Source organism: Eleutherodactylus coqui, chromosome 5, assembly GCF_035609145.1.
Source record: "Eleutherodactylus coqui strain aEleCoq1 chromosome 5, aEleCoq1.hap1, whole genome shotgun sequence".
Classification (NCBI taxonomy): domain Eukaryota; kingdom Metazoa; phylum Chordata; class Amphibia; order Anura; family Eleutherodactylidae; genus Eleutherodactylus; species Eleutherodactylus coqui.
Genome location: NC_089841.1, coordinates 37,622,184 through 37,643,698, shown reverse-complemented (window position 1 = coordinate 37,643,698; position 21,515 = coordinate 37,622,184). Strand labels below are relative to the sequence as shown.

General features: G+C 47.3%; 2 protein-coding genes across 2 annotated transcripts in view; both read left to right on the top strand.

The window, feature by feature from the left end:
- LOC136629198 (zinc finger protein 84-like) overlaps positions 1 to 21,515 on the top strand; it is a 119,186-nt gene that overhangs the window by 14,715 nt on the left and 82,956 nt on the right. The gene's annotated exons all lie outside the window — the stretch shown is intronic.
- The window catches only part of LOC136628740 (zinc finger protein 585A-like), a 406,543-nt gene continuing 397,152 nt past the window's right edge, over positions 12,125 to 21,515 (top strand). Inside the window, exon 1 of the mRNA XM_066604842.1 lies at positions 12,125 to 12,235. The gene's annotated coding sequence lies outside the window, so the exon portion shown is untranslated. The remainder of the gene's footprint in view (positions 12,236 to 21,515) is intronic.

Genomic DNA, 21,515 nt, shown 5'->3' with positions numbered 1-21,515 from the left:
ACCAGGAGAGAGCAGTGTCCTTTAGACCAATAGAGCCGAGCATAGTGAGAAGGGGGTTATGGTGGACAGTGTCAAATGCAGCAGACAGGTCAAGGAGGATTAGTAGGGAGTAGAGATGAGCGAGCACACTCGTCCGAGCTTGATGCTCGTTCGAGCATTAGGATACTCGAGATGCTCGTTACTCAAGACGAGCACCACGCGGTGCTCGAGTCAATTCCATTTCCTTCCCCGCATGTTTAGCACCATTTTCTAGCCAATAGACATGCAGGGAAGGCATTACCACTTCCTCCTGTGACGTGCCAGCCCTATCTCACCCCCCTGCAGTAAGTGGCTGGCAAGATCAAGTGACCGCCGAGTATTGAAAGCGGTCCCGCCCGCAGCTCGCCTCAGACACACACTGGAAGAGTATAGGGGAAGTGTTAGTGTAGGATCCTGTCTTCAAGAACCCCAACGGTCCTTCTTAGGGCTATATTTGACTGTGTGCATTACTGTTGTGGCTGGCTGGAAGCAGTATTGCACAATTTTTTTTTTTCATCTCCGGCTGTGCAGGTCATTAAAGCTATAGCGTTCTCAGTCTGCAGTGTATTATACAGAGAATAGGGAAAGTGCTGCTTATATACGGAAAGTGTTAGTGTAGGATCCTGTCTTCAGGAACCCCAACGGTGCTTCTTAGGGCTGCATCTGACCGTGTGCATTTTACTTGGTGGCTGCTGGGAGTTGTAGTGCTTCCATTTTTGTATTAAGCAGCTAGGCCTGTTTGCAGCATTCCGTAATATTTTTTTCTGGCTGAAGTGTGCAGTAAAATACCGCTCTCACCGTGAAAGTGCACGCAAATAATTCCTAGCCTGCTGCGAACAATCTTATTTATACCGTTCTCTGTCTGGAGTAAATTAGACGCAGAGCGTTGGGCCACAGCCACTTCTAGAGAGAAAGTGATATACACTATACAGTCCCACTCCCTATCCTCTGTGCAAAAATCCTAAAGCTCCTTTGTTGGGCTACATCTGACCGTATGCATTTTACTTGGTGGCTGCTGGGAGTTGTAGTGCTTCCATTTTTGTAATATGCAGCTAGGCCTGTTTGCAGCATTCCGTAATATTTTTTTCTGGCTGGAGTGTACAGTAAAATACCGCTCTAACCGTGAAAGTGCACGCAAATAATTCCTAGTCTGCTGCGAACATACTTATTTATACCGTTCTCTGTCGGCAGTGAATTAGACAGCGGTCTCACCGATAAATAGTACTGTAATATTACCAGGGCCACTGCAAAGTATTTCAGCTCAGCCACTGTGCAGAGCGTGTCACAATACCATTTTCGTTGGTGGGGTTGAGATCGCCGCAGTTACCAGCACTATCCACTGCCTTTTGAGTCTTCTCCCACTCCACACAGCCTCTATAATCTACAAGTCTCTGCGAGCAGTACATTACCCCTAGGTATCAGCGCAAGACAGCGGGTTACCGCTATCTACAAGTCTCTGGGTGCGGTGAATTAAGGCCCAGTTGTCAGTGCTGTACAGTGGGGTAATTTATTTGGCCCCTGCTCAATTCGTAATCAGCCATGATGAGGAGTAGGGGTAAGGGTCGTGGACGCAGACGTCCAAGTGAGGGTGTGGGCACAGGCCGAGTTCCTGGTCCAGGTGAATAACAGACGGCCGCTGCGGGATTATGAGAGAGGCAAGTTTTTGGGGTCCCCAGCTTCATATTACAATTTATGGGTCCACGTGGTAGACCTTTATTACAAACAGAGCAGTGTGAGCAGGTCCTGTCATGGATGGCAGAAAATGCATCCAGCAATGTATCGGCCACCCAGTCTTCTACGCAGTCCACTACTCCCAGCAACTGCAACTCTGAATCTTCTGGCTGCTGCTCCTCCTTCCTCCCAGCCTCCTCACTCCATGAAAATGACATATTCTGATGAGCAGGCAGACTCCCAGGAACTGTTCTCGGTCCCTGCCATGAGTGGGAAAAAATGGTTCCTCTCTCACCTGAGGAGTTTGTTGTGACTGATGCCCAACCTTTGGAAAGTTCCCGGAGTCTGGGTGATGAGGCTGGGGACTTCCGGCAACTGTCTCAAGAGCTGCCGGCAGCTTTGACTTTCTCCACAGCCGCTCGGCGCACCTAGAGCACCGCCGGATGAAGCGCATTTGGGATGTGAGCCAAGGTTGCTGTGGTCTGCGTTTGACGGCTCGGGTCATGGGCAGTGCCGCTTCATTCAGGGCACGACTGAGGGTGGTGTGGTAGTGTTCGGCTGCCAGTTTAGGGCAGGGGAGGAGAGAGATAGGGGACAGGGAGGACTGAATGGTCTCTGCAAACTGTTTAGTGCAGACGGACTGGAGGTTCCTAGAGGTGCGATGCAAAAGGAGGGTCAGGGGAGATGCTAGGGTGCCTGATGGAGAAAGAGAGAAGGTTGTGATCTGAGAGTGGAAGGGGGGAGTTAGTAAAGTGAGAGGCAGAGACGGAGGAAAACTAAATTGAGAGTGTTGCTATCTCTGTGAGTGGGGGAGTCAGAGATTAGTGATAAGCCAAGGAAGGAGGTAAGTGTTAAAAGCCAGGAGGCAGATGAGGAGCTGGGGTTTAGTAGGGATGTTGAAATCACCAAGGATAAGGGTTGGGATTTTACAGGATAGGAAGTAGGGGAGCCAGGCAGCGAAGTGGTCTAGGAACAGGAGGGTGGGACCTGGGGGGTGGTAAATAACAGCAACACGCAGGGGCAGTGGGCGGAAGAGTCGCAGGGTGTGGACTTCAAAGGAGTGGAAGGTAAGCGAGGGAGCTGAGGGAGTGACCTGGAAGGTACAGTTGGGCGAGAGGATAATGCCTACTCCTCCGACGCGTCTGTCGTCTGATGTGGGGGTGTGGGAGAACTGCAGGCCATCATAGGACAATGCAGCGGGGGAGGTAGAATCGGACTGCTGTATCCAGGTTTCTGTCAGGGCGAGCAGTTTCAAGTGTTTAGTGGTGAAGAGGCCATGGATAGTTGGGAGTTTATTGCATGCAGATTGAGAGTTCCATAGGTCGCATTTGAATGGGGCAGGGGGGTAAAACCAAGATTATTATCATTCTCATTAATATATTTTTCAAAATTGGTTATTAATCTGCCATTGTCTTCTTTTGACATACCGAGATTATTCCAAATGATAATGATGTCATCTATGAATCTAGCATTCCACACCATGTGGCCAATGAACGGATTGCAGTCAGAAAAAAATAAAAAAACTTCTCCCACCAACTCATACATAGGTTGGCTACTGTCGGTGAAAATCTGGAGCCCATTAGTCCCGAATTCTGATGCTGTGAGGAAAAACCACAGCTGAAAATCAACGGCGATTCAGTGATTTTTAGTTGCAATTTTTTTGCTGCTGCTGAAAGCGCCCATGTAAATGAATGTATCGGGATCCAATCCTTTATATGATCGCAGGTTTCTGGCAACATTTTCTTACGGCCAATAGCTGGGAGAAACCGCTCATATGAAAGGGGCCAAAGGAGGACATACATCTGTCTGGGATGATTTAGTGAATCCTGCACTGAGCAGGGGGTTGGACCCGATGACCCTGAAGGTCCCTTCCAACTCTATCATGCTAAAGCTGTTTGTAATGTATATGGTGTAGCAGAGCTGTGTATGGAATGTGTACGGTGTAGTGGAGCCGTGTATGGAATGTGTGCGGTGTAGTAGAGCTGTGTATATAATGTGTACGGTGTAGCAGGGCTGTGTATATAATGTGTACGGTGTAGTAGAGCTGTGTATATAATGTGTATGGTGTAGTAGAGCTGTGTATATAATGTGTACGGTGTAGCGGAGCTGTGTATATAATGTGTGCGGTGTAGTAGAGCTATGTATATAATGTGTGCGGTGTAGTAGAGCAGTGTATATAATGTATACGGTGTAGTAGAGCTGTGTATATAATGTGTACGGTGTAGCACAGCTGTGTATATAATGTGTACGGTGTAGTAGAGCTGTGTATATAATGTATACGATGTAGTAGAGCTGTGTATATAATGTGTACGGTGTAGTAGAGCTGTGTATATAATGTGTACGGTGTAGCAGAGCTGTGTATATAATGTGTACGGTGTAGCAGAGCTGTGTATATAATGTGTACGGTGTAGCAGAGCTGTGTATATAATGTGTACGGTGTAGCAGAGCTATGTATATAATGTGTACGGTGTAGCAGAGCGGTGTATATAATGTGTACAGTGTAGCAGAGCTGTGTATATAATGTGTACGGTGTAGCAGAGCTGTGTATATAATGTGTACGGTGTAGCAGAGCTGTGTATATAATGTGTACGGTGTAGCAGAGCTGTGTATGTAATGTGTACGGTGTAGTAGAGCTGTGTATATAATGTGTACAGTGTAGCAGAGCTGTGTATATAATGTGTACGGTGTAGTAGAGCCGTGTATATAATGTGTACAGTGTACAGAGCTGTGTATATAATGTGTACGGTGTAGGAGAGCTGTGTATATAATGTGTACGGTGTAGCAGAGCTGTGTATATAATGTATACGGTGTAGTAGAGCTGTGTATGTAATGTGTACGGTGTAGGAGAGCTGTGTATATAATGTGTACGGTGTAGCAGAGCTGTGTATATAATGTGTACGGTGTAGCAGAGCTGTGTATATAATGTGTACGGTGTAGCGGAGCTGTGTATATAATGTGTACGGTGTAGTCGAGCTGTGTATATAATGTGTACGGTGTAGTCAGGCTGTGTGTATAATGTGTACGGTGTAGTAGAGCTGTGTATATAATGTGTACGGGGTAGTAGAGCTGTGTATATAATGTGTACGGTGTAGTAGAGCCGTGTATATAATGTGTACGGTGTAGCGGAGCCGTGTATATAATGTGTACGGTGTAGCGGAGCCGTGTATATAATGTGTACGGTGTAGCGGAGCCGTGTATATAATGTGTACGGTGTAGCAGAGCTGTGTATATAATGTGTACGGTGTAGCAGAGCTGTGTGTGTAATGTGTAGTCCGATAAGTTGTATACAGCAGGCAGCAGAGGGTTTTCCACTCATGAAGGGTCACATCTCTATTAGAGGCTCATGAGGAGCTCAGCAGAGTCCTGTGTACACTGATCACCCCCTGGTCATGTGATCCCAGACTCCTCCCACACATGTGACTGATCACATGACAGTGACGTCATCACAGGTCCTGGAAGCTGCCGTGGGCTCTGCAGGTGGAGGTCTTTATGTCCCTCCTGGCAGGTTATTAACCCTTCACTATCTTTGTAAAAGTTTGTTCTCCTCTCGCCAAATTGCACCCTCCAGGTCATCCACCGACTCCCTCACTCATCTTCTTGTCGTTCGTAGTCCACACCCTACAACTCTTTTGCTCCCTATCCATGTGTGTTGCAGTTATCAACCGGCCCCCGGGTCCCACCCACCAGTTCCTAGACCATTTTGCCACCTGGCTCCCCCACTTCTCCCAACCCTTATCCTTGGTGACTTCAACATCCCCACTAACGGCCCCCTCTCCCCATCTCACTGACAGCTGTTAATGCTCACCTCCTCCCTTGGCCTATCACAACTCTGACTCCCCACTCACAGAGATAGTAACACTCTCAACCTAATTTTCCTCTGCCTCTACTCTGCTTCCCTCTTCACAAACTCCCCCCTCCCATTCTCAGACCACAACCTCCCCTTCTCCATCAGGCACCCCAGCAGTTCCCAGACCCTCCCACCTGTCACACATCTGTCTTCACTAGAGATGAGCGAGTATACTCGCTAAAGGCAATTGCTCGAGCGAGCATTGCCTTTAGCGAGTACCTGCCCACTCGAGACGAAAGATTCGGATGCCGGCGCGGGGGAGCCGTGAGTAGCGGCAGTCAGCAGGAGGGAGCGGGGGGAGAGAGGGAGAGATCTCCCCTCTGTTCCGTCCCGCTCTCCCCCGCAGCTCCCTGCTCGCCGCTGGCACCCGAACCATTTGTCTCGAGCGGGCAGGTACTCGCTAAAGGCAATGCTCGCTTAAGCAATTGTCTTTAGCGAGTAGACTCGCTCATCTCTAGTCTTCACCCAACAGTTCGCTGAAACCTTGCAGTCCTCCCTGTCCCCCATCTCTAACCTCTCATGCCCCCACTTGACTGCCGAGCCCTACTTCACCACCCTCAGACGCGCCCGGGATGAAGTGGCACCCCCTGTGACTCGAGCCGTTCGCCACGACAACCTTGGCTCATGCCCCAAGTGCATCCAGCGATGCTCTAGGTGAGCTGAACGTATGTGGCACAAATACAAACAGCCTGCAGACCTCACCCACTTCAAATTTATGCTCATAACTAGAGATGAGCGAGCATACTCGCTAAGGACAATTACTCGATCGAGCATTGCCCTTAGCGAGTACCTGCCCGCTGGGAGGAAAAGGTTCAGCTGCCGGCGCGGGTGACAGGTGAGTTGCAGGGGTGAGCGGGGGGAAGAGAGGGAGAGAGAGATCTCCCCTCCGTTCCCCCCGCTCTCCCCTTCCGCTCCCTGCCCGCTGCCGGCAGCCAAACCTTTTCCTCCCAACGGGCAGGTACTCGCTAAGGGCAATGCTCGATCGAGTAATTGTCCTTAGCGAGTATGCTCGCTCATCTCTACTCATAACCTACAACCTCACCCTCCACCATCCCAGACAAGTTTATTTCATCTCCCTCATCTACTCACTATTCCACAACCCCAAGTGACTCGAAAACAACCGAAAATAAATCTTACATGGCTACCCACGATCCCGGTCTCTTCAGCAGTGCATTCGTCACTCTCTATCTATACTAGAACCAACGGCAGAGGAAGAAGTCTCTCTCCTCTGCTCGGATCACCACCTGCACCAGCGACCCTCTTCCCTCCCACCTCCTTTGGTCCTTTTTACCTGGCTGTCATTACTCACCACCATCTTCAACCTCTCCCTGACCTCTGGTGTTTTCCCCTCTTTCAAACACTCCATCATATCCCCTCTACTAAAGAAACTCACCCTTGACCCATCTCCAACCTTCCATTCATCTCCAAATTACTAGAACGCCTAGTCTACTCCTGCCTCACACTTTTTTTCTCTGATAACTCTCTCCTCGTTCCCCTTCAGTCCAGCTTCCGCCCTGTATTGGACTGAAAGTATCAAATGACTTGATGATGGCCAAATCAAGGGGCGACTACTCCCTACTCATCCTCCTTAGTCTCTCTGCTGCTTTTGACACTGTCAACCATAAACTACTCCTTGCTATGCTCAACTCTATCGACCTAAAGGACACTGATCACTCCTGGTTCTCCTCCACCCCGCTGTCTTGGGGTTATATTCAACTCTGATCTCTGCTCTACCCCCTATATCCAATCTCTAACCTGAACATGTCACTGCACCTCAAGAACATCACAAGAATCCGCCCTTTCCTCACCGTGGACACGCTAAAAACTCTTAACTGCTGCCCTCATCTACTCTTGGCTTGATTACTGCAACTCGCTGTTGATCAGCCTACTCCGCACCAGACTCTCCTCCTCCAATCCATCCTGAATGTGACAGCCAGGCTCATCTTGCTGTCAAGCTGCAACTTGGACACCTCTGCCCTGTGCCAGTCACTGCACTGGCTGCCTGTCAAATGTAGAATTCAAACTCCCTTCCCTCATCCATAAAGCCCTCCACAGCACCGCACCACCCTACATTGCCCCCCTCATCTCAATCCACCCAGTCTGTGCCCTCCGCTTTGCCAACGATATCACATTAAGCACCCCTTTAATTCAAACCTCTCATTCCTGCTCCTAAGATTTCTCTAGAGCAGCTCGAGTTCTCTAGAATGTGCTACCCCAAACTATCTGGGCAATCCCCCGGCACACAAAATTTCCGGCGTACTCTTCAGGGAGGCATATCACATCTCCTAAACCAAACCCCTTTTTACTCCGCCTGGTAACATGCTCAAGTCTGACCAGTGTCAATGAGTATAAAATCCCGCACTCTCCACCTCACCATGCTGTGGACATCTCCAGCCCCTTTACCTTCTGTCTCACCCCATTGTTTGCAGTATGTAAGCTCTTTGGAGCAGGACCCTCACCCCTACTGTTTCCATTAATTGATTACTTCACATAAGCGTGGTTTTTGTATTTTTGTTTTGTGTATCTGCTCTTCACTGTTTTTTAAGCTTGAAAAAGACCATGAAAGGTCGAAACGTTGCCTTGTTATTTTAAGATGAAACCATAAAAGTCCTGTTTTTTATGATACTTTGAAGCACCTTGTATGCTGCTGCCTTCTCTCCATACATTTGATGCCACTGTACATTGCTTCCCTCCTGTCCATATATCACTCATCCTGCGTGTTATGGTCTGTTAACACCCTCAGACTAAACACCCCTCTAATACGAACCTCACATGCTCGCCTCCAGGACTGCTCTAGAGCAGCACCCATCCTCTGGAACGCTCTACCACAAAACATCCAGACAATCTCCAACACACATAACTTCAGACACGCCTTAAAGACACACCTCTTCATAGTAGCACACCAAACCTCCTAATCTAGCCCCCCACCCCCATAATGCACCTCCTTATAGCTTTCCACTTTTGTGTATCATGTACTTTTCCTGCCCCATAGCTTCTGCACTACCCCCACCTTGTTTGTGTCCTAAAAACTTCATATTGCATGTTGTTATCGCATTTGTGTTCCCCTTGCTCCATCTCTTAACCCTGTACATTCTGTATCACCCCGACCCCCCTTTGTTTCTAAATAATTGAATACCATATGTAAAATGTATAATTTCAGTAATTTTCACATTCTTTGTGTTCCCCTTGTGTGCCTCGAAAGCGCTGCGGAATAAATTGGAGCTATACAAATTAAGATTATTAATATTATTATAAGCTCCCATAGGCACCACATGATTGCAGAGCAGCCAATGCGGTGACTGAAAAAGCCTCTACCTCTTTTATCTGCCACGGTCCATATAGCACAGCAAAGTGTTAATTGACTGGGATCTGAGTTCTTGCCGATCTCGGCCATTAGTATGGGGGGGTCATCTGTACAATACAGCTTCCAGCCAGAAGGGACGGTGCGGGAATAGTTACTGGGACCGACCATTACTACACGGAACAACATGGCGGCTTACAGGAGCTATATAGCTTCCAGGGGCCTACTATTACAGCGCAGGGGGGAGCGGTACATACTATTATGGGGCAGGGGGGAGCGGTACATACTATTATGGGGTAGGGTGGAGGGGTACATACTATGATGGGGCAGGGTGGAGGGGTACATACTATTATAGGGCAGGGTGGAGCGGTACATACTATTATGGTGCAGGCTGGAGGCGTACATACTATTATGGGCCAGGGTGGAGCGGTACATACTATGATGGGGCAGGGTGGAGGGGTACATACTATTATGGCGCAGGGTGGAGCGGTACATTCTATTATGGGGTAGGGGGGAGTGGTACAAACTGTTATGGGGCAGGGGGGAGTGGTCCATCCTATTATGGGGCAGGGTGGAGTGGGACATCCTATTATGGGACGGGGGAAGTGGGACATACTATTATGGGGCGGGGGGGGGGGGAGTGGGACATACTATTGTGGTGCAGGGTGGAGTGCTGCATAATATTATGGGGCAGGGTGGAGCGGGACATACTATTATGGGGCAGGGTGGAGCGGGACATACTATTATGGGGCAGGGTGGAGTGGGACATACTATTATGGGGCAGGGTGGACCGGGACATACTATTATGGGGCAGGGTGGAGTGGGACATACTATTATGGGGCAGGGTGGAGCGGGTCATACTATTATGGGGCAGGGTGGAGCTGGACATACTGTTATGGGGCAGGGTGGAGCGGGACATACTGTTATGGGGCAGGGTGGAGCAGTACATACTGTTATGGGGTAGGGGGGAGCGGTACAAACTGTTATGGGGTAGGGGGGAGCGGTACAAACTGTTATGGGGCAGGGGGAGTGGTACATACTATTATGGGGCAGGGTGGAGTGGGACATACTATTATGGGGCAGGGTGGAGTGGGACATACTATTATGGGGCAGGGTGGAGTGGGACATACTATTATGGGGCAGGGTGGTGTGGGACATACTATTATGGGGCGGGTGGAGTGCGACATACTATTATGGGGCGGGTGGACTGCGACATACTGTTATGGGATGGGGAAGTGGGACATACTATTATGGGGCAGGGGGGAGTGGGACATACTACTATGGTGCAGGGTGGAGTGCTGCATAATATTATGGTGCAGGGTGGAGCGGTACATACTATTATGGGGCATGGTGGAGTGGGACATACTATTATGGGGCAGGGTGGAGTGGTACATACTATTATGGGGCAGGGTGGAGTGGTACATACTATTATGGGGCAGGGTGGAGTGGTACATACTATTATGGGGCAGGGTGGAGTGGTACATACTATTATGGGGCAGGGTGGAGTGGTACATACTATTATGGGGCAGGGTGGAGCGGTACATACTATTATGGTGCAGGGTGCAGCGGTACATACTATTATGGTGCAGGGTGCAGCGGTACATATTATTATGGGGTAGGATGGAATGGAACATACTATTATGGTGAAGGTGAAGTGGTACATACTAATACGGCGCAGAGTGGAGCGGTACATACTGTAATGGGGAAGTGGTACATACTATTACGGTGCAGGAGGTAGCGGTACACACTAGTATTGTGCAGGGTGGAGAGGTACATACTATTATGGTGCAGGGTGGAGCGATACATACTATTATGGGGCAGGGCGGAGCGGTACATACTATTATGGGGCAGGGTGGAGCGGTACATACTATTATGGGGCAGGGTGGAGCGGTACATACTATTATGGGGCAGGGGGCAGCGGTACATACTATTATGGGGCAGGGTGGAGCAGTACATACTACTATGGGGCAGGGTGCATAGCATTTCACACATTGGATCATCTTCTTTTCCTTCAGGTCTCTTCAGTATGTAAGTGTCTTTTGATATCTTCTATACAACAGAATTCTTCCAATTTACCCATTAAAGATGAAGGAAGACGCGAACAAGATGGCAGAGAATATATTATTTCTCACCCGAGACATAATTATCCAGCTTACTGGAGAGGTGAGGGATTCTGATGATGTCACATTACATAATTCTCATCTATGGTAATAACAGATGATGTCACTGGAGAGGTGATGGACTCTGGAAATGTCGGCAGGGATATTTATTACTGTCTCCCCATATACAGGATTACACAGTAGTGAAGAAGACCTCTAGGGATGGCTGTCGGACCCCTGTGTGTGATGGATGGGGAAGACCCCTGAGCCCAATCACGAGGCCCCCACCTCACCCCCTGATATATGAGGACATCAATGTACAGAAGATTTTAGAACTCACCAACAAGATGATTGAGCTGCTGGCTGGAGAGGTGACGCTGCAGGGAATGCTGGGACATTATACAGTAACAGCACTGGAGGCTTCTGGGTAATGACTGTATATTGTGTTGTCAGGTTCCTATAAGGTGTCAGGATGTCGCTGTCTATTTCTCCATGGAGGAGTGGGAGTATTTAGAAGGACACAAGGATCTGTACAAGGAGGCCATGATGGAGACCCGCCAGCCGCTCCCATCACCAGGTAATAGACAGGACTAAATACACAAGGACTTTATTATCTGTATGTAAAGAATGACTTCACTGTCTGTCTGTGTTTCCTCCAGTTCCATCCAGTAAGAGAAGCCCACCAGAGAGATGTCCCCGTCCTCTTCTTCCACAGGACCACCAGGTAGATGGAGATGTCCCTCTGATCTGTAGAAGGCTGTGAAGCTCTTGTCTTCAGTCTTATTAGATGTCTTCTACCTGTGTGATGAGGCCGGTGGAGATGGCAGGATTACTGCTGACCAGAGATATTACATGTTGTCGGGATCTTCTCCCAGTTTTCTGGCGGTGGAGACTGCTGGTGGGAATAAGGGGCCAACAGGTTGGATTTATATCTATCTGCTCCTTTATTTCCCCCGAGACAAACGTGCAGTGTGTCTAGCCATGTCGGATATACATGCTTATGAGGTACCTGAAGGGTCATTGAGCCGCCATCTAATATCTATGTCTAGCTTCTAGACCTGCAGCCATGTGACTCAGATAACTACTCCTGTCAGCTCATTTTTGATCATCATGATGATTAATGATCTCTTGTCATGTAAAACCTTCCACACGACTTCTCCAACCGTCTGATGACTTTTACAATATTTGTCTCACAGCTTTTGTATCAGGATGAAGATCTGACCGATATTAATACTACAGAGACAAATGTGAGGGGCGATCAGCGGTGTAAAGAGGAGATTCCTACAGGTAACCGCCCAGGTGAGTAGTAACCACTAAATAAAGCAGAGAGGGGTCACAGATTCTCCTCAGTCCGCGGCTGCAGATATGTTATTCTGTGGTCTGTGGGATTATTGGGGATGACAGATCCTGCAGTCCGGGCCCCATCCTCCCAGCTGGTTCATCCTGTAAGTCTGTTAGTGGCAGCAGATATCTGACACTGGCAATCGTCGGCTCTGCTGCAGCTAGAAACGCCATAACAAGAGCAAAAACCACCCAAACGGATGTTTATGTCGGTTATTTTCAGTATCTGTAGACTTTTTATTAATATCTGGTGTTTGGAAGCTGATAGTCTTGTAGTCACTTATCCTGCCTGTTATGGAAGTATGATATTACTGCAGTCACACATTCTCTCTCGGGTTTGGTAATATTCATTGGTTTCTTGGTCTAATCTTGAATACAACTTTCATCCAATTCTCCCCCTTTGCTGAGCAAGTCTGCCATTAGCATTTGCATACTTTCCCTTTCACTACCCTTTCCTTGTCTCCAGACTATTCCAGGAGAGGAGAACTGTTTTAGGTCCAATGTCCATAGGGAAATTAATTTGCAGAATCCGCACGGGAGATCCACGAATCAAGCCGTCCATAAGGATGCATTAGCCTCTGCAAAGCAGCTAAAAGCATGCTCCATTTTCCTGCAGATTCCGCAAGGATGGCTTCCATTAAAGTCAATAGAAGCCATCCAATTCGCGGCACACCTGCAACTGTTTTAGTGGACGTGCCGCGGATCCACAGGAAAGCAGGAGATTTAAAAACAAAAAAGAAAGCATTGCAAATGCGCCGAGCACTTCAGCTGGCGCTCCCGGACGCATCCGCCGTGCTAAAGAAAGAAGAACCCGCCGACACGAAGGAGACACACGCTAGATCCGGAGAGGTAAGAAACTGTCTTTCCCTCCGACATCATGACAGCATACATCTGGAGGTTGCTCACCTGCTGACCTGATGGGACAGGAAGAGGCAGAACATAAAAGGCACCTCCCCTCCACCAACACCAGTGCTTTTCCTGTCCCTTCAGGACAGCAGCGGCAGAGCTGTCCTATGCCGGGAGTTCCAGAGCTTACCGGTGAGCGGCGGCATCTCTCTTCTGGCAGCCCCGGTTGCCCCAGTGGGAAGTACCTCATCTGGGTGCTAACCGGGGACTGCGTGGGCCTGGATCTAAGGACGGGCTTTCCGGCACCACCGCGGGCGTCATGCTGGCGGCGGCCGCCATCTCTGGCTGGCAGCCCCGGTTGCCCCAGTGGGAAGTACCTCATCTGAGTGCTAACCGGGGACTGCGTGGGCCTGGGTCCAAGGATGGACTTTCCGGCACCACTGCGGTCGTCAACCAGGCAGCGGCCGCCATCTCTGGGTCCCGGCTGTAGCAGCGCTTCACAAGGGGGCGTGGTGTCGGCGGAGTACAGGGAGTGTGACGCCAGACGCTCCACAAGGGGGCGTGGCCTCAACGGAGCACACGAAGGTGCGGCTTGGCACCAGATTCAAAATTTAAAGCTCCCTGCACCAGGAGAAGTCGGCTGGTGCTTTTTTTTCATGGAATCGATCCTAAGGACAGGAATGGATCCTACAAGCGCAGAGGACCCAGAGAATCTCCAAACTGTGAGTGGTCCTGTGGGCCAACGTACAGACACCTGCACTACACTTCCCTTACTAGCAGAGCTCTCCCTTGTCATTTTACGACAGGGATACTCAAAAACCTAGGGAAGCTAAGAGGCGAAGTAAAAAGTGTCCAGTATGCTTAGCAAAACTTGACGACTCCTATACTAAAACATTATGCGCTTCCTGCTCAGCGAAAATTCTGCAGGAAGAAAAATCTTCCCTCATGTCTGAAATCCGGTCCGGGAAGAAACACAGTACTCCCTTTTGGACCTCCAAGAAGGTCTGCTCCGGCGGTGTTAGAGTCCGACTCTGACATGGCGGAAGAACTTGATCTTGAAGATCTTGGGGAAGTGTCGCAAAAGAAAAAACAAGAAAACAAAAAAAAAAGTTTTTTTCCCCCGAAAAACACTAACGGGGAAACCTCGCACTGTGCAGTCACGTCATGTTTATGGGTCTGCTTTTACAACATAAATCTACATTCCCTGTAAACCTCACACTTAAACAATTGAGAGTGGAATTGTGTGAATCAAGCTCTGTTAATTTCTAAAAAAAAAAAATTTTAGCAGCATCTTTTATCTTTTATTTGCGGACGATGAAGTGGCTATCCTTGAGGAGACGCCAAAGGTTGACACTGCTATCTCTATGGTGTCTAAAAGAACTGGGATACCATCTCAGGATATGTCCCACTTAAAGGACTCTATGTTCAACAAAGTAGACATGACCATGCGTAAAGCTTGGTCCACATCCAGTCTCATAATAAAGCTAATATTGCGGCCACTTCGGTGGCTAGCTCTATGGCGGTTTGACTGGATCAGCTTCTACAGAGACGGTCTGCTTCAGAGCATCAGACCCCGCAAAAGCCCCTTCTATCCACGTCCCTCGTCTACAACATACGTGGGGAAAGGAAAGACCGGAGGAAGGGCTAAGGCTCTTACTGTTGTCCCTCAGCCTGCATCTTCATGCCCGGCGGGCAGAAGATTAGTTCATTTGTGCACTAGTTGGAGAAACATAACTACTGACGGTGCCTACCACACGCTGAGAAACGATCCTAAGTACAGGAATTGATCCCACAAGCGCAGGCCTGGGGGTGACTGCGTGGGACTGGGTCCAAGTACGGGCTTCCCGTTCCACCGCGACCATCATCTAGGCACCAACCCTAGAGCAGGCTCTACTTAAGGGTGAACAGATAATACTGGATCGCGGTGCAGTTATCCCCATCCCTAAGAGGGAATGGGGGAAAGGGTTTTACTCCCCTGTCTTTCTGGTTTCCAAACCAGATGGCTCCCACCGATGGAGACTATCAGAATCGCAACCCCCCTGATTGGTAGGAATAACGTTATGGCTACGATTGACATAAGGGATGAGTATTATCACATCCCCAATTATGTTAACTCATAAAAGTTCCTAAATTTGCGCTGAGAATGGCGTCTTCCCTTTGGAATCTCCTCTGCTCCACGGATCTTTTCCAAAGTGGTGATTGAAATGGTAGCCTTTCTGCGCAATCGCAGGATTATTATCATCCCCTATCTGGAAGGGGGAATAGCTCAGTGGATGGTTCCCTGCTGGCGGCAGATTCCCTAACTATTCTGAGGTCTCACTAGGGTGCTTCAGCTGTTTAAGGGTCTGAGCTGGATCATTAATGATCTGAAATCCAACATGGAAGCGGGAAAAAATTCCTGGGAGTCATTTTGGATTCTCGCCTCCAATGTTCGTCCCTTCCTCCTCAAAGGAAACAGCTCATTCTAGAGAATGTTCTGCTCTATATAAAAAATCTACAGTTTCAGTAAGAGAGGCGATGCGGATCCTGGGGCTAATGACCTCATGCATTGGAGTGGTTCCCTGGGCCCAGTTCCACAGCTGTGATCTCCAGACACTAATCCTCCAGAATTGGGACAAGTCAGTCCTCACTTGACAGTACAATCCATATTTCCACTAGGGCTACATCCTCACTCCACTGGTGGTTGTCCTCGGACAACCTTTAAGGGTATCCGAATGGAATTTGGACCCCGCGATAATAACAGATGCCAGCGCCAAAGGGTGAGGTGTCCACTTTGAAGGTGGCCATATACAGGGTACATAGGACCCTCATGAGAGATCCAGTTCATCTAAATTTAGAGAACTTAATAAGGTTTGGGAAACCCTACGTAGCCTGCAAACCGTTTAGGGATGAAGCATGTGAGGATCTTTTCCGATATCATGATGGCAGTGCCACTCACTCGCCACCAGGAGTCCTCTTCAGTGGGCGGAACTCTCAACCAGGTCACTGTCAGCATTCCACATAAAAGGAGCTAAGAATTCAGCTGCAGACTTTCTAAGCAGAAAGAAAGTGGACGCAGGAGAGTGGGGACTCCAACCCGAAGTGTTTAGCCTACTCGGGACAAATAGGGGGTACCCGAAATAGATTTGTGTGCGTGAAACGCAAATACCAACTGTCGTCTTCCCTTTTCCCGAGACTTGGAGAAACAAGCCTTAGGCGCGGGCGCCCCCTCTCACCCCTGGGTTTGGGACTTAGCTTACGCTTTTCCCCCTTTACTGCTGATTCCACTCCTCCTAAGAAAATTACTGCGGTCAAGGGTGTCAGTAACTTTATTAGTGCCTTATTGGCCCGAAAGACCTTGGTTTCCTCTTCTGAGTTCTGTCAGTGGGAGAGCCTCTCCATCTTCCGCCAAGATCGGACCTTTTGCTACATGGTCCTTTCCTCTACCTGGAGGTTCACAAGTTCAGGCTTACGGCCTGGATCTTGAACGGGTAAAATTCTTAGAAAGGGGTCTATCGTCTAATGTAGTTTCCACTATTGTCAGGGTAAAATTCTAAGTACAGCACCAATCAGGCCCACCCCACTTGCCCCGCTGCCGGCCGTAAGAATAGACACCACACGGAGGTCTGGTATAGTTTCTCACACGGGACATGGCTCTCACTGTCGTCGTGCTTTATTACAGATTACATGAGATCTTATACCCTTTGTCCCATCACCAGCAAGGGGTGATGGGCTCATAACCATATATGGGAAGTCCGGATTTCCGGCCTGAGACAGTGAAAATTATGTACATAGTTGAACATCTTGATATCTTGCTACGGCGCCTCTGGCTTATGTACAGAAAATCACGTATTCAATTAACTCCAGTGCAAAGAATCATCCACTCAATTCTAAGAAAGCGGCCAAGCATGCATTCTCCATATATGGGAGGTCCGGATTTCCGGCCTGAGACACTGAAAATCATACAACATATTTGAACAGTCGTTATCTTGTTCCAGCGCTTCTGGGAAAACGGCCAAGTATCTTCTCTGAATTTCTAGAAACATCTTGTCTTCGCCTTGCAAAGCCTTAGGAATATCTGATTTAAGGCGACATATAAGTTTTTTCTCTCATTTGGAATTGAATAGAACTTGCATACAGGTATAAAAGCATAAAAAACATTTGGCAATATATATATATATACCCTCACAAACCCCCCTAAAAAACTTAATATGGAGATCAAGTACCAGGCCTTGCACTCTTCCTCGGTCGTCTCTCCCTTGCGTCAGGGTTTCTCCACTGCCCGTAAGTCCCTACTTCTAAAAGGGAGGGATCCCTACCTCACCTCAGAAGGAGGCCATGGATTCCCTGGGCTTATTTCCGGGCATCCATACCCTCTATCTGTACGAGTTAACGCCCCGCAGGGTGTGCCCTCGCCGGAACCTAAGGTCTTCTGCACTATCCCTAGGCAAATGGGAAGTCCACTGACAGTCCATCTTATGAGACCGGGGCAGGCGCAGCACTAGTACATTTCTCCATTCTTCTGGTAACGTACGTGGTTGGCATTATCGGAACTCGCTCTTCATCTTTTTTTCAAACAAGGGAAATTTTGGTGTTACATTATCCAGTCCCTTACTCATACTCTTTTTGATCAAAGGGATAATACACAAACAGGAAGTTACATACCCCACCTCTTTCTGCTAAAATCATATCCAGGGCCACTCTAGGGCCATGGATGCAGTGGGCCCTAACTGGTCAGCTAACCCTTGCGAAGCATCTCTGGTGTAGTTTACAAACCTCTGCTGATTGTAATAGATATAATTCATTCAATATACATTATTATTAACAGTGACAATAGCAAATAAGGACTCAAAACCTGCTTTAACCTGATCTCTAGAATTAAATTCATCTGGCACCCCCCTTGGCACTCCTATTGCATCTATGTGTACATGTGGATCAAAGTTACCACCTGGAGCGTCAACTTCTCTTTTAGCACAATGTGGTGTTGGATTCTCACCCTCAGTGTACTCTTCATATTGCACATTTGATTGTATTAATTTGTTCTGAAACAGGGGGCTAGTGTACAGTAGTCAAAGGTGTGTGTTAGAGGAATTGTACCACATTAAAGCATGTAAAGGATATGCAGGATCATTAGTTCTTTCAGTGCGAAGTGTGGATCCAAGTGGGCTTCCATTCGAGCTTGACTGCAGTTGGGGTGGTGAACAACATCTGGTAAGGACATTCAAACAGGGTTTCTCTCTCAGACTTTTTTACATAGACCCTGTCACCTGGTTTCAGATTGTGACACTCATCTGTAGGACCTGGGAGAAAAGCAGAGACTGCAGAATGCATTATTGACAATTCCTTGGAGAGACCTATGACAAAATTAACAAGAAAATCATTCCCCAAACTCAGCTACTGAGGCATGTACCCGCCTGGGAAAAAGAAAAACTAATGGAAGACACTCAATTCAAAATTTGACCATTTCTTCATTGCCTTTTGTATCTACTTTCCCACTATTCCGCGGATGGTGGGGTGTGTGAAAAGCCTGGAATATACCCCAAAACAGACATGATGTGTTGCATTATTTCACCTGTGAAGTGTGTACCTTTGTTTGACTCAATCACTTCCGGTAACCCATATCCGCAGATTACCTCATTCATGAGCTTCTGTGCGGTTACCTGCTTATTTACTTTGGTAACAGGGTAGGTCTCCAACCTGAAAAAACATCAACAACAACAAGCACATATTCATGCTTCCCAACAAGTGGGAGCTGAGTGTAGCCAATTTGCAATCCCTGGAATGGGTAGAGTGGTCCCGGCAAGTGTTATGTGGCAAATTTACTTCTGCCCTGTTGCTTACGGCAAAGATCATGCAAAATTGGACAAATGATGCAGCAGCTACAGAAAACCAAGGAGCCACCTCGTCCTCGTTCAAGCATCGACATCATTACTGCTTTGAGAGGTGCGTCTTTTCGTGCGTCAGCTGGGCCATCATGGGGCACAGGGACTGTGGTGGGCAAGTGCTGTTGACTGTTCACCATACACCATCCCTTTTTAGTCCATTTGTCTTTTTCTTCCTTGCTGGCTTGTAACTGTAAAGTCTTTAGCATATCAAAATCCAAATTTTTTATCAAAGTCCAAGTTTTTATCAAATTCTTCTTTCTTCCACGGCTTGAGGGCCGCTGCCTTTGCTGTGTGGCTTGTGATGGCATTGCCTCTTGCTTCTCTGGTGTAGGAATTGGTGTGAGCTTTCCACTTTGTCAGGTAGAAGTAGGGCCTCCGTGAGACTCTGCACCACTGCAACATTCTTAATTGGCTGTCCTGCTGAGGTAAAAACTGTCTGGCCTTCCATGTTGGGCCTTAATCATGAGCTATGCCAAATGCATACCGGGAGTCAGTGTAAATGTTTGCCGTCTTACCTTCCTCCACTCTACACGCCTCCGTGAGTGCTTTTTATTCCGCTTCTTGTACTGCGACATGCGGAGGCATTCTGCTTTTAGGACATCTTGTTGTGTAACCACTGCATATCCAGTGTGGAGTCGTCAATCACCCTGGTACCATCTAGAAAAAACAACTCAAAATATACATTATTAACAAGGGCTTTCAGTAACGTTTTAAAACTTAAATTTTCTTGTTGCATCACTGCTAGACAATCAGGCTGGTATTCTATTTCAAAAAGATCAGAATCTTGTTGCAAAAAAAATTTAAAAATGACTTTCAAAAAATTTAAAAATGGCTGACTTGCAAAAAATTTAAAAATGGTTAAAAATGGCTGATTTGCAATACCTAGATCACCTATGCCTTCTCCTCCCCCCCTTTAAACCAGGGTACTCAATTGGAAGAAATAGTAGCCGGGTTTAAGTTAGTACAACATTGTAAAAAGATTTGATGGATACAGATAAGGCCTGTAAGATGTTAGCACCAATAGCAGAAACATGAGTTACACCGGGGCAGAATAATCTACAAACACCTATTAATATTTGAAATGTGAGATCCCTTTAAGTGAATTCATTATTAGTCTGTTCCTGCCTGCAATATCTTATCAAATCTAAGACAGGAGAAAAAAAACAAAAAAAAAAACTTTTACTAGCTGCTCAAAATCCTCACCCCCTCCCTTGGACAAGAGGGATGAAACATTACGTACTATTACATCATCTAGCTCCACCCCTTCGATATTGGCTCCGTGCGTCTCTTTTCAGAACTCATTTCAGCTTAACAGTCTACACGTCCACATCTCAACCAAGCAAAGTCCCATGCATGGGGAGGACTTTTATCCCCAGTCATTACCTGCATCACACATTCCACACAGCCCGAACACGGGTCACTAACTCTCATCCATCCATGCTCTCAAGTCTGCTCCGTCACCCCCTTTGAAGGTGTACCAGTACATGCAGATGCACAGACAAAAAAAGTTTGACAAACAAACATACATCAGTTGAAAAACATTGAGGTGAGTGTTATAATGTACATGATTCTATTGAGATGAGATTGTGAATGAGCGCTATCTTTGACAAATTATGTGAAAAAAAATTTGCTGAGTGACTGAGACATTCTATTTTTCTTATCTACTGAAGCTATTATATGCTGTATTAAACGCTGAAGTATTTTAGAATATGTGGGTATTTTTCAGCCCCCCTTGTCTCTCTTTCTCTGTATTTCTCTGTATTTGACCCTGAACAAAAAGTGAAGTCTGAAAGCCCCCACCTTTTTAAAACAAACTGTTATCTCTCTACGAATATGAAACACAGACTGAATTGTTTTAGCCTGCATTTGAACTCATAATTAACACATATGCTGGGACCTTGCAACATGTAACATGTTCTGTATTTTCAACCCCTGTATAAGTAAGAATATACCTTAGAATAGAATATACCTTGCTATATTTCCTGCCTACTAAGACAGTATAATTAATTAAATTCATTTCAATTCATTTTAAGCAAGCAGAGATATTATCCAGGGTTGTTACTGCATTTTCTCTCGCTTTGTTATCTTCTTGACCTTGAAAAGCTTACACAGACTCGCAGCTACATGTCAACAAAACCCTTCTCCCCTAAAAGCAAGCTCAGTTAACTATTTGCACATACAGTATATACATATATACACACATATATCCATATCTATTATCTATCTTGTATTATACACATTTTCTTCTCTCTTTGCCAACAAATCACATGCATTGTAACTTTCTTCTCGACTTGCTTGTTCCTCTTATTTCTCTCCCCTACCGAACTGCCAATATAACCTTCAATAGACACTCTCCTGACGCCCTCTTGATCACTTACTGTACTTTTCAACATTTCACTTACGGATACTTTCTTAAACAAATAATGTGTATATACTTAACTTTCTCTGACTGTCTCTCTCTCTCCTCCTCCTCTAGCACTTTCTAGAAAACCTTGATCTTCCAAGGCACCTCTCGGTCCTAAAGACCT